At 38.3% G+C, this 14,036-nt stretch overlaps 1 long non-coding RNA gene across 1 annotated transcript; it reads left to right on the top strand.

The window, feature by feature from the left end:
• The first annotated feature begins 3,488 nt into the window (after positions 1-3,488).
• Positions 3,489-10,511, top strand: LOC129058856 (uncharacterized). Its single transcript, XR_010139757.1, has 3 exons — positions 3,489-3,735; positions 6,118-6,233; positions 6,828-10,511. It is a non-coding gene; the product is annotated as an uncharacterized LOC129058856 (long non-coding RNA).
• The last annotated feature ends 3,525 nt before the right edge of the window (positions 10,512-14,036 follow it).

The raw sequence follows: 14,036 nt of genomic DNA on the forward strand, positions 1-14,036 counted from the left end.
GTGTCAACTTTGCAGGATTCCTGAGCTTGACTTCAGCTCTGATTTTGTCTTTTACTAACTTCATGATCTTGTATAATTCCCCTAATCTCTCCAAGCTTTAGCCTTCCTATCTATAAAGTGGGAATTCTAACTGTGTCATAAGTTTATTGCAAGAAAAAAAATGAGGTAAGTTGTAGAAAGCACTTAATACAGAACCTGGCATACAGAAGATGTTCAACTATTTATTATTCTTGTTTCATTATGATATTGTTATCCTTAGAAACCTACTCCTCTTAGGATGTGGAGAAATAGGAATGCTTTTACACTGTTGGTGGGAGTGTAAATTAGTTCAACCATTATGGCAGACAGTGTGGCAATTCCTCAAGGATCTAGAAGTAGAATTACCATTTGACCCAGCAATCCCATTACTGGGTATATACTCAAAGGATTATAAATCATGCTACTATAAATACACATGCACACGTATGTTTATTGCGGCACTATTCACAATAGCAAAGACTTGGAACCAACCCAAATGTTCATCAATGATAGACTGGATTAAGAAAATGTGGCACATATACACAATGGAATACTATGCAGCCAAAAAAAGGATGAACTCATGTCCTTTGCAGGGACATGGATGAAGCTGGAAACCATCATTCTCAGCAAACTATCACAAGGACAGAAAACCAAACACCACATGTTCTTACACATAGGTGGGAAATGAACAATGAGATCACTTGGACACAGGGCGGGGAACATCACACGCTGGGGCCTGTCAGGGGTTGGGGGGCTGGGGGAGGGATAGCATTAGGAGAAATACCTAATGTAAATGATGAGTTGATGGGTGCAGCAAACCAACATGGCACATGTATACCTATGTATCAAACCTGCATGTTGTGCACATGTACCCTAGAACTTAAAAGTATATTTTTAAAAAGTTGAGGTTTTCCCGTTAATTTCCCATTAATAAAAAATCCTACTCATCTCAAAGGGCTAATTTGCATTTCTGGACATCTCCAAATCCCTCAATGGAAGCCTGTCTCACATATAGTCAAACTCTGGAATCAGCCATATCTTGGTTCCCGTCCTCAACTCCACCACATGTGACTTCAAGCAAGTCACTTATAAATCTCAGTGTTTTCATCTGTAAAACAGGGACAACAATATTACCTTACACCACAGGGTTGTGAAGATTAGAAGAGTTAATGTTCAATACCTCACACACTGCAGCCCACAGCAAATATTAGCAATTAGCATTATTTTCTCAGGGCTATTCTTCATAAATTCTGAAATCCAAATCAAGAAAATGCATTTGCAGGTTTACGAGAAGCAACCCAGAAATTCAATGGTAAGGTCGCATCACTGTATGTCCTAGTGCATGTAGGGAGAATCCCTCAGTGTGACAAGATTGGTGGAACAATTAGAAAGAGGACCTCTTCTAATTGAGAGAAGGAGGAAAGAAGAGTCCTTGGAGTTTTCCTGAGGCACAGACCCTAAAAACAGACCTATCTGGTGTTTGGAGCTGCAGCAAGAAGAATAAATTTGCTTTTGTGGGACTCATATTGCCAAAAGCTCATCTGTGAGTGAATAATGAAGTTGAGACGTACGTGGTCACCAAAAACAAACAGACAAACAAACAAAAAAACAGGTCAGGGCTTTGAGGCCCAGGAAGTAATTTAGGAAGATAATAATAAAGGTATCCTCCCATCTCTATTACCTCTTTTACTACCTAAACCAGACCTCCTGACCCTCGGCCTGCAAAAGTGCAGGACTTTCAACTGGTTCCTCTGCATCGTGTTCTTCTGTTCCTCCCCTCCACTCAGCACACCAAAGCCCAAATTATTTACTGAAAACACCACTTGCCTCACACCATACTCCTGGGTAAAAACCTACAGAGAGCCAGGTGCGGTGGTTCGTGCCTGTAATCCCTGCACTTTGGGAGGCTGAGGAAGGTGGATCACTTGAGGTCAGGAGTTCAATATCAGCCTGGTCAACATGGTGAAACCCTGTCTCTACTAAAAATACAAAAATTAGCTGGGTGTGGTGGCAGGCACCTGTAATTCCAGCTACTTGGGAGGCTGAGGCAGGAGGATCACTTGAACCTGAGAGGCAGAGGTTGCAGTAAACTGAGATCACGCCATTGCACTCCAGCCTGGGCAACAATAGCGAAACTCCATCTAAAAAAATAAAACAAAAAACAAAACAAAACAAAAAAACCCTACCGAGGCCACTCCTATTGGGTCTGATATAAATACTTCATTCTCACACAGTAGGCTTCACCCTGATGCTGTGTCCATGAATTTCTTCTCATTACGGTCATCAATACAAGTAGTCCCCCTTTATCCAAGAGAGATACATTCCAACACCCCCACAGTGGATTCCTAAAACCTCAGATAGTACCAAACCCTGTATATACTACGGTTTTTTTCCCTACACATACATACCTATGATAAGGTTTAATTAAGATTAAGTTAATCTGACACAACACAATGCTGTCAATCAGAACACATTTCTGTTTACGTTTTCCATCCACAAATGTAAGGCCTTTTCTGTTTTAACTAAGCACTTATCGCTTGCTGTTTGAGGTGCCACAGCAAAACTAGCACTACACTACCATGACAGTAGATCTGATAACTGAGAGGACTGCAAAGTGACTAACAGGCAGGTAGGATACGCAGGGTCAACGCACTGGCCAAAGGGATGATGCATGTCCCAGGCAGGATGGAGCAGGATGGCGTGAGATTTCATCCCAATACTTGGAACAGTGTGCAATTTAAAACAGATGAATTATTCATTTCTGGAATTTTCCGTTTAATATTTTCAGACCATGAGTAACTGAAAATGTGGAAAACAAAACTGTGGATAAGGAGGGATTACTGTAGCCTTCCAACTGCCAGAAGCAGGGGGAGGGTGATACTCTCCTGAACATTCTTGTAGCCCAAGTTAGAAGCCAAATGTAGCAGAATTCCCCCAGACCTTCACATTTTAGGTCGATTTAATTGCATTCTAGCCAATGTTAAACAAGATTCTTTATCTTGTTTTAATTTTGCATTCAGAATAAATCTGCTATAGCTGAATATTTTCCCATGTTGGCTTTTTCACTGGTTGTATTTTATTCTTTTTTAAAAATTTTTTATGATTTACAAATATTTCCCATATTCTTATTTTTTATAATAAGATTTTCTCTAACCTTTTAAAATCTATTTCATTTTTAAATATGTTCTCAGAACCAGAAGTCTTGGTTCTCTTAAAGGGTCGCTTGCTTGGATAGAGCTAAGATTCTGACTTCCAACCTCCCAGAGTCATGCCTGTGGGTTACTTCAATATTGGAATCTTCCACAAATGATTTTTGGCAACCAAAGAGGGAATGAGCTGTGTCTAGTGGCAAGAGGATGCTAGCCCCGTGAAGTGTGGCAGGGTTGCCTTGCATTCCTCAGAGCTTGAAGCAAAGTTCAGAAAAAAAAAAATGCTAACATTTAAAAGCTTGCCCCAAGGCCTCTGATAAGGAGCATATTTCTGAGACTGAAGTGTTCCTGTCTTTCATATTTTATAACCTTGCCGTTGCAGCAGGAGAGCCATGGAGAAAGAGAGATGCAATCACGGAGAATGGGAGATTGGCTTGGTCCTGAAGAGAAAATGCCCGCAGTGTGACTTGTTTTCCCATGTTTTCCAGTTCAGCTGAGAGTACGAAAGGAAGCCTACAACACATGGGACTACCTGGGCTTTCCTCCTAGTGTCAGAGGGGCTTGTAAGGTAGGATCAACTTTGGGGGAATCTGGAGCAGTCTATAGGAACCTCATGATGTCTGCTAACTTAAAGGCCTGTTTAATTATTATGAGGCTTTCAGCTAAGGAGCTGAAAAGTGGAACTTTCAGTTTTCCAGAATTCTCTGGAAAGTGTTCTGTCAATTCCTGCAAAAGCCTTGCATCAAGCAAACTATAAATCCATAGCAGTAACATGGAAGCCAAAATAACATTAAAAATGTTCTTATTGCTATTGTTAGTGGTGGTTGTATTCTGTTCTAAGATTTTATGGGCTCTTAGGAACCTCAGGAATTCCTGAGAATTATTTGTGGGAAAGCAAACATTTTTAAGCCTCACTAACAAAGGAGAAACAATTTATCAGAGCCCTAGTTCAGGAGGGGACCATCTTTGTTCTACCCTGGCTTTAGCTGAAAATATCATGTTTACTCTCAACTTAAATATTCTCAAAATGTCCAAGGGACCAGGGCTTTACTCTTTGATTCTAAATAATAACTTCTCCGTAAAATCCTCACTTCTGGAGCTGATAGTCAAGTACAAATCTTATTAAAGTGTTCATTTGGAATGCATATCCAAATCACAACATATGATAACTTTTTAAAAATTCATCTCAGATTTTATGCCACCAAATATTAAATTTTAGGTGCATAAGAATGACACAAAGCACATATTTAAAATGCATATTCCTGGCTTCAATTCAGAAATACCAACCCAGGTGAATTTAATACAAGTGGGCCAAGGCCACAATTTGAAAAACATGTCTTTAGACTTTTCTCAGTTAAATACAACCAAACAGAAATTGTTAAATGACATCCATCATGTCTTGTTATACAGCTTGCTGAGGAAGCATTGTTGAGTCTGCCTACCAGACAGAAAAAAAAAAAAGGAATTACTTTATGGTTAGCAGTGTCCACTCTCTTTTATAAGGGAAAAAAAAGCCTCCTCCCAAACAAAATTCTGTTTAGGTCTCCTGGCCCAAACTTGTCCCATGGCCTCTCATAGCCACCACAGAGCCTGGGAAAGCTGGGAACAAGGCTGTCATGATCAGTCCAAGTGATCATGACCCAACACTAGGGCTTAGTATGTTGCCAACCTCAACAGAATCAGGATCCTGTCTATAAAGAAGGTGAAATAAACACTAGGTAACTCCTAGTGTCTACCTGAAAAGGGAAGAAAGCAAATAAATGTTGGACACCTACTATTATACATGGAAAATTCTGGAACAGGTACTTTCACTTTTTAAAAAAATCACATTTAACGTAACATTATAGATATTATAGATATAGTGCCTGTAAACAGAGCCCTTTGCTTTTGTAATATCTTCTCTGATGATTTTCTAAAAAGATTGCCTTTAAAAGTTTCTATTTAATGTAACTTTAATCACTCAAAACTGAGTTTTCAAGTGTGTCTCTAAGCTGTATTATACTTTAGTTTTCTGTATTGAGGTTCTTTGTTCTCTTTTGGTTGTTTCAGGCAGCAAGAGAAAATTTTTATGCAAACTTTGGGCACAATATTTTTAATCCATTTGAGATATGAATAAAAGGAACCAAATCCCTTCCCTATTTTCCCAAAGACAAAAATATTTTTAGAACCCTAAGACCTCAAATATAGCTATTATGTGGTATACGGTGATTTCCCTGAGAGATTGGAACATTAAAATTTTTCTTTTGTTCTCAATTTTTAAAAGGAAACTAAATGCAAAAAAAAAAAGTACTAATACAATGCACAAGACACCATTTAAAACATGGAAGTCAGGAAGCACAAAGGTGAATGTTCTCATAGGAACCTCAGATCATGTACCCTGTTTCTATGCATGATCTGGGTGTTTCTGCTGATAAACCTGACATTCTGTTTCTTTGTTTGTTTATTTTGTTTTTTAAGATGGAGTTTCACTCTTGTTACCCAGGCTGGAGTGCAATGGCATGATCTCGGCTCACTGCAACCTCTGACTCCTGGGTTCGAGCAATTCTCTTAACCTCAGCTGCCCAAGTAGCTGGGATTACAGGCGCCCACCATCATGCCCGGCTAATTTTTTGTATTTTTAGTAAAGATGGAGTTTTATCATGTTGGCCAGGCTGGTCTTGAACCCCTGACCTCAGGTGATCCACTCATCTCGGCCTCCCAAAGTGCAGGGATTACAGATGTGAGTCACTGTGCCCTGCCTAACCTGACATTCTAGTCACGAACCCTTATAAATCTGTAACTGCCTGGACAGTCATCATATGTTTAGAAGTGAAAAAAACTACTAGAATAATTGCTTATTAAATTTCATATTTATTTTTATTCTCTGCATTGTATCTATAAACAATATAATTATCTGTATTTTTATTCTCTGCACTGTATCTTAAAACAATATATTTATCTGTATTTACAGGTCTTTAGTTTCCATTACCAGAATTGGGTTGATGGATCGACACAGTGCTAAAAAACTCTGATCTAGGCCAGGCGCAGTGGCTCACACCTGTAATGCCAGCACTTTGGGAGGCCGAGGTGGGTGCATCACGAGATCAGGAGTTCAAGACCAGCCTGGCCAACATGGTGAAACCCTGTCTCTACTAAAAGTACAAAAATTAGCTGGGGGTGGTGGCACATGTCTGTAATCCCAGCTACTTGGGAAGTTGGGGAAGGAGAATCGCTTGAACCCAGGAGGTGAAGGTTGCAGTGAGCCAAGATCGCACCACCGCATTCCAGCCTGGGTGACAGAGCAAGACTCTATCTTAAATAAATAAATACATAAATAAATACATAAATAAATACAAAAACTCTATTCAGTAAACAGATCAGTCCACAAGGCCCCAAACTGAGTCAGACTGAATGTCTGACACTTAATTGAATTGTTTAGACATTTTATAGCCGTAGACATCCAATCTCACTCCTAGAATAGGAGGCAATTGAACAAGCACCACACAGATTTCTTTGACTTTGAGGGGTTAAATCTGCTGGAGAGTTATGGTCTCTTCCCTTTGTCATCTCCCCCTACCCTACTTATTCCCTCCAAGTCAGAGAAGGGAATAGAAAGGCACGATATACAAACTAAACATTATATGTAATGCTATGTTCCCCAAACCTGTCTCCTTCTTTTAGGTGGAAACTCTGATATGCAGACCCCATGATGTAGAATTAATTCTTGGTCTGGAGCAGGGGTTGGCAAACTTCTTCCTTAAAGAGTTAAATAGTAAATATTTTCAGCTTTTCAGGCTGTAAGATCTCTGTCTTGAACTCCTCACCTCTTCTGTTGGATCTTGAAAGAAGCCACAGATAATACATAAACAGATGGGCATAGCTATGTTGCAATAAAACTTTATTTGCAGAACAAGGCAGTGAGCCAGGTCATTTGCTGACTGCTGGTCTACAGAATTCTAGCTAGTTTGTTTTTCCTCATTGTATTAAGGATATATTGAAATATTTTATAGTTCAGTAATTCAACCCTATTTTTAAAAAATATACACTGTTGCCTGATTCCAGTTTATTTCTTGACACTACTATTCTAATTAATCTATCAGGCATTCTTCTAATTGTAAAGCTTCTAGCTCCAGTTTCAGATTCCTTTAATTTTCTTTACCTTTATCACAACCCAAATTTCCCCAGCCTTCCTCTGCTGATGAGTACAATCACAGCTGAGTTAGAACATATTGGCCTTAATACTTGTTTTAATTAGTGTAAGGTATCAGAATATGGCATCCCAAAATATGCCACTTTGGCATAAAAATTATTTTGAGTTGGAGGCATATGAGAATCAACAGATGTATAAAGAAGTCTTCCTGGAGCTTTCCACATCCAACTAAACGCAGACAATTCTGAGAAGTGAGAACTGGCATGAATGTCCTCTCCTTGATGGCCATGAAGGAGATGGAAAGTCTGCACCAAGATGGACCTGAACAAACAAATCTTACTCCATTCATTTCTCCCACATATTCACCCTCCCTCTATTTGCCACTTGTCTTAGTCCATTTTGTGCTGCTATAACAGAATACCTGAGGGTAGGTAATTTATAAAGAACAGAGATCTGTTTCTTATGGTTCTAGAGGCTAGAAAGTCCAAGATTGAAGGGGTGACACCTGGAGAGGGTCTTCTTGTGGCATTATCCCATGGCAGAAGGTAGAAGTGCAAGTGGGCACTCTTGTGAGGAAGAGAAGGGGGCTGAACTCAATCTTTTATCAGGTACCTACTTCCAAGATAACAACCCAGTCCTGCATTAACAGCATTAATCCATTTCTGAGAGCAGAGCCCTCATGTCCTAATCACCTATTAAGATGTTACCTCTAAACACTGTTGCCTTGGGGATTAAGTTTCCAACACATGAACTTTGGGAGGCAAATTCAAACCACAGCACCACCTTTGAAAGCCTGAAACCCTTTTTGTTTTGTTTCTTTACCAATGTTTGTTTGTTTGTTTGTTTTCATTAAAATGCTATTGGCCAGGCGCAGTGGCTCACATCCGTAATCCCAGCACTTTGGGAGGCTGAGGCAGATGGATCACCTGAGGTCAGGAGTTTGAGACCAGCCTGGCCAACATGGTGAAACCCAGTCTCTACTAAAAATTAAAAAATTAGCTGGGTAGCATGCGCTTGTATTCCCAGCTACTGGGGAGGCTAAGGCAGGAAAACTACTTGAACCTGGGAGGTGGAGGTTACAATGAGCTAAGATCGGCCCCCTCTCAAAAATAAATAAATACAAATAAAACAAAATATGCTATCTAAGCCAAATTCTAGCCTTTCTTTCATTTCAACTACTCATCAAGAGGTTTCTGCCTTGCTGTGCACTGCATCCATTAATAAACTGTTTTTCTCTTGTTAACCTTTTTTTAGTCTAATTTATAGGGCCCTAGCCAGAGAACATTAGTAGATGGAGCATATTTTTTGTCCCCTACAAAAGCTATTGCTGTATAACAAAGCAACCCAAAACTCGGTGTCTTAAGACAACTACTTAATATCTTTTGTGAGTCATTGGGTCTGACAGTTAAGTCTCTCCTCACTTTTTCATCATAACTTTCTCATCAGTTCTTGGTATTTATTATTCCAGATGAACTAATAAAACTATTTTCTCTAATTCCCAAAAGAAATCATTGAGGTTTTAATTGCAATTTCCCCAAACATTTATTTATTTTAGAAAGATTGATGTTTTTATATTGTCTTTTCACCTAAAACCATGATATACCCTTCTATTTTTTCAGACCTTGTTTTCTGTCTTTTCCTAACATTTTACAGTTGTATTCAAGCAGTCCCTGGTTTTTTTTCTTAGTTTTGTTAATAAGCATTTTACAAGTTTTATGGCTGTCATTGGGGCATTTTCATTTGTAGTCTATTATTATTAACACAGAGAATTTTGATTTGTACACATTTATCTTATGCCTAACCTCTTTACTAAAGTCAAATTTAAGTTTTAAATTTCCCTTTCTACAAAATTATATTGTACTTTTCATTTTTCTTTCAATTCTCAATTTAGAACTCTTGTTTTTTCCTACTCCTTTCTTACTATTCCTTACTATGCGCCCAGTGTTGTTACAAGCATTAAATAAAATAGTATATGCAAAGCACTTTGCACAATGGCTGGCAAAAAGAGCAGTTAGCACTCAGTAAATGTTAGCCATTATTAAGAATTTGCTGTTTATTCAAGATGAATTTAAACTTTATGCTATACTTTGGTCATCATCCTAGTCATAGCCATGAGATCTTTTGACTACGTGAAGCGGGAAAAAAATATATGTGTGGAAAACTCTGGGAAACAATATACAATTTTGTATTTCATATTCCCATATTCCCGATACCTGTTAATATCCAGACTATACAAATAATGAGCTAACACATGAAGCACCATTTATAGTTAGTTCAATTCTAAAGATTAAATGTATGTAAGATTTTATGCTTTGATGAGAAGTATCAAATTGAATTTTTAAATGAAAATTGTAATGCTTATAAAATGCAGCTTTAATATAACCAATGAACACAATTAAAGCAGACCTTCTTAATTAAATATAATGTTGAGAATAATCTATGTTTCTAATTCTGATATTCCACTACCTGTATTGAAAGACACTTGATTCTGCTTTCCCAAAGGGCTATCATTTTTTTCAATTTTTTTCTATTACATTTGAATTTGTCTATGCTTGTTTTAGACAAATGTTTCCACTTTTCTGCTTTTTCCCCTTGTAAAAATATACTTTTATAAAAAATCTAAGAAACACTAGAGAAGTTGGACACAAGGAAAAAGAAGTGCAGCTGAACCAAGAATACCGTGTTTTGACTGCCTTTGGATTTGTATCTACCATGTACCTCTACAGTCACGTGCAGCACAAGGATGTTTTAGTAAACAACAGACTATATTCCTAGACTGACTACATACCTACAGAGGGTAGTCCCATAAGACTGTAATGCTGTATTTTTACTGTACCATTTCTATGTTTACATACACAAATACTTACCATTTTACTACAATTGCCTATAGTATTCAGTACAGTAACATGCTGTTCAGTTTTGTAGCCTAGGAGCAACAGGCTATACCATATAGCCTAGGTGTGTAGTAGGCTGTACCATCTAGGATTAAGTCAACTCTATGATGTTTGCACAATGACAAAATCACCTAAGGACACATTTCTTGGAATGTATCCGTGTCATTATATTTAGTCACTTGGCTCAGTGAGCTAGAGAGTGGTACTATGAAGCAAAGATTCCAAGGTCTAGTCTTGTCAATTTTGATATCACTGTATTTCTTGGCCCAAAGACTGTATTTTAAAAGTAAGTAATTATTAATAAAAGCAGCAGTTCTTTAATGCAGTATTTCATTTAATTCCTGACTATAACTTTTGCGTCACAAACAAGGAAACTGAGGCCTAATAAAGCTGAAAGTCAAAAACCAAGGAGGAATTAATGGTTTGACTTCAGAATCTGAATTCTTAATCACAAAACTATATTCTCTTAAACTTTTGTCTTCTGTTACGCCAAAACATTTTCTCCTAAGTAATTAAATTTTTAACTGATTTCTTACTCAAAATTCTTTATTGCTATGAGTAGCCCATTAGAAATTGCTTACAACATATCAAAAGTCAAATTCCTATATATGTGCCTGTATAGAACATATACATGTGGCCCTGGATCACACAAAATAGCACTGGCCATATGCTCAGGTTGAAAACTCACTTAAAGCAGGCTTCAGGGCAGCCAGATGGTGATTCCAGAAATGTGTCAGACATAGCTCAGTCTTCCCTTTGAATTACTCTAACTTGGCTGTTTTTTCTTGGAGAAGTGATTATGCAGCAAGGTCCCACTAAGTTTGCTTTTAACATACAATTACTTTTCTCTTGGGAGGACAAGAGCAGTTATCTTCTTGGGGAGAACACATGATTCTCAGACTGGATAAGCCAAGGTTAAGGGAAGCAGAGAGGACATTGGTCTTCTTATTTCAGTGTAGATGTTTTCCCCTTCTTAATAAAGATCATTATAGACGCCCAGTGCTGGTACAGGTCTGGGAGATAAAAGTTCATGATAAAATTTTCCATGCTTCTTATTTCAGTTCCTTAAATCTAGGCCCTAAAGTCTGGTGCCATTTCGCTTGGGAATCATGGGGAGCAGAAAGTGGGGATAAGAAGGCTTCAGTCTTACCCTGCCTCTGCTCAGTTGTAGTCCTCAAATGCGTATCATTAAGGGAGGCCAGATTTTAGCTCAGTCTAGAAAAAGACTGACTGAGAGTTAGGTGGGCAGGGTATTTTTTGCGCAACTTATATATAATTATATTCAGGACAAGACTGTGTGGAATAGAAAATGCGATCCTGCAGAAATACAACCAAAAAGGCTTGCAGGCCTTCTAAGAAATACACTCCACACATAAAAGAAGCCCAGCGGGCAAATACCTCCTTACTTTGCAAGCCAACCCACTCCTGGATGTATATGTGCTGATAAGGATATATCATATGTGGGAAGCATGACTTCTGAATTTTCCCTGATAAAGAATTTGAATGTTGACTTCCAAGAGAAAGACATAATTGTTCCCCTCTTGGATGGAAACGGAACTCAAATATGTGGTCCTGGTTATCATAGTGAAATAGAGAATTGACAGATTTCAAACATTATATTTCTGCCAAGATGATTGCAATTTTCCTTCTTCCTTTAAAAAAATATATTTTTCCATTCACTTTTCCAGCTAATGAATAGATAAAAATGGCACTGAGATTTCCAAGACCACTTGGCAGGAGAGGTTTGATATGAGGGTTGAATGTTTTAAACATTGGTTTGAGCTTATTTTTATGAACTGGAAGAGGAAAAATGAAATTTCTGCATATATTAGATTTGTAAAGACTCAAATACCAACCTGTGAACTGGTGGAAATCATTGGTTGCTTTTATTTTCTTTTCTGTCTGGAACATACAAGTGGGTGACTTACCCCATGGGCACAGGAGTCTGGAATCATGTTCTCACCAGGTCCCCCTCTGGTGAGCTGGAGGCAGGAGGTCACAGAGGGGACTACACTAACGACAATTGCCTGATAGAACACATGGTTACTTTCTAGACCATATTTCACCCCAGTGCTGTTAATTTCTCATCTTCTCATTCTCACCTTAATAAGTATATTGGTGTAGTCTTGAAAGGATGCTGTTTCTTGACTGCCAAGTATTTTTTAAAATGTCTTTTCCCCCTTGTATGTTTAGCTTTTAAAATACACTGTTGACAGTAAAAATCATCTAGAGATTTGGCAGTATCAAGAATTTTATGAAAAGTACACTTTTTTTCACGTGCCACCTGTCATGGTCAGGGTTCTTGGTAACAAATGATAGAAACTTACTCCAGTTAATTTAGGAGTATCTGTGATACCCTTCAGTCTTTGTAGAGAATTTATGGGAGGGCTACTGGGTATTTTACAGAATTGATGAAAAATGCAAAAGAATGAGGTTTAGAAAGTGGTTCAAGAATGAAAGTAAGTTGGTAGTAGAGGACCCAGCCAAGGTTATGTCCCTGGAATATTCTAGATAGGACAGCACTTCTACACGAGACCCCACCTCCATGGGTACCATCTCCACTAGACAGTTGCTGCCTCCAGAATCCCAGCTCTGTCCTTGCCACCACGAACTCACAATGCATTGTCTCTAGAACTTTGCATCTCTTTCTACATGTTCAATTCTGGTGGGAGTTTCTGAATTAGTGGAGTTAAGGTGTGATGTCACACTCTAGCTGTTTGTGGTTGGAGGAGTATCTGTGGTACCCTTCAGTTTTTGTAGACTTAAATAAAGGAGTTATTCCTAAATAGTGAGATCTAAATAATGTGGAGCAAAAAATATGTGTGTATATGCATATCAACTACTACCTCTAATTTTTCCCAACACATCCATATGCCACTCTATACCACTTCCTAATGAATATTTTTATTCACAATCCACTTACTCATATTCTCCATTTATTCTATGTATCAATTTCTCACTAATGATTCCATGATCCACTTTTTTTGCATTTTTCCTTCTATTTCTTTTCCTAGTGGTATTTTGTTTCCATTTGCCTGAATGCCAGTACACAACTTCCATGTATAATCTGCTATCCCTTTATAAATGCTGAATCTTCAAGGCCAGATCACAAAAGATTATTTCATCATAGAAAGTATGATCATAAAAAGCTGATCTCAGCCAGAATTCTATACCCAGTTCCTGCATCTTTACTTGAAGATCCTATTTGATATTCTACAAATGCAAATATTCTGTAAGAGCCAACTTGATAGGCTGCCCCATCCTCCACACCCCCAAGAACAGACTAACTGGAATCCTCCCACCTCCTTCTACCTTGTCTCCATTACCAGTGCTACCATCCATCCATTTGTCTCATCCAAATCAGGAATTTGGAGGTCTGTGCAAGTTCTCCTTTCTTCTCCACCTCTACATCCAGAGAATCAAACAACCCTGTCAGTTCTACCACATAAATATTTCTTGATTCTGCCCTGTTCTCTCATCTGTCCCTACTGCCATTGGACTAAGTCAGGCTCTCATTTTATCTTAAGTGAAGGGCCCTGCTTATTCCTTCTGCCTCATTTCTCACTGCTTCCCACACTTGGCATTTTTCACCCAAGCTGTATCCAAGGAACAGTCTCTGAAATATGTCCAACTGTTTTATGTATTTCTGTTTGCTAGGAATATGTTTTCCTACCTTTTCTACTCAGAAAACAAGTGCTCATGATACAAAACTGAACTCAGAGTTCACCTCTGCTGTGAAGCATTTCTTACCTCCTCTCACCTCCTATCTCTAATGCCATCCCCAATATCTAGTTTATTCCTTCCTCTGTTCCATCACTATTCAATCATACAGTATTCTATCTACTA

The sequence above is a fragment of the Pongo abelii genome, chromosome 3 (genome assembly GCF_028885655.2).
Source record: "Pongo abelii isolate AG06213 chromosome 3, NHGRI_mPonAbe1-v2.0_pri, whole genome shotgun sequence".
NCBI lineage: Eukaryota > Metazoa > Chordata > Mammalia > Primates > Hominidae > Pongo > Pongo abelii.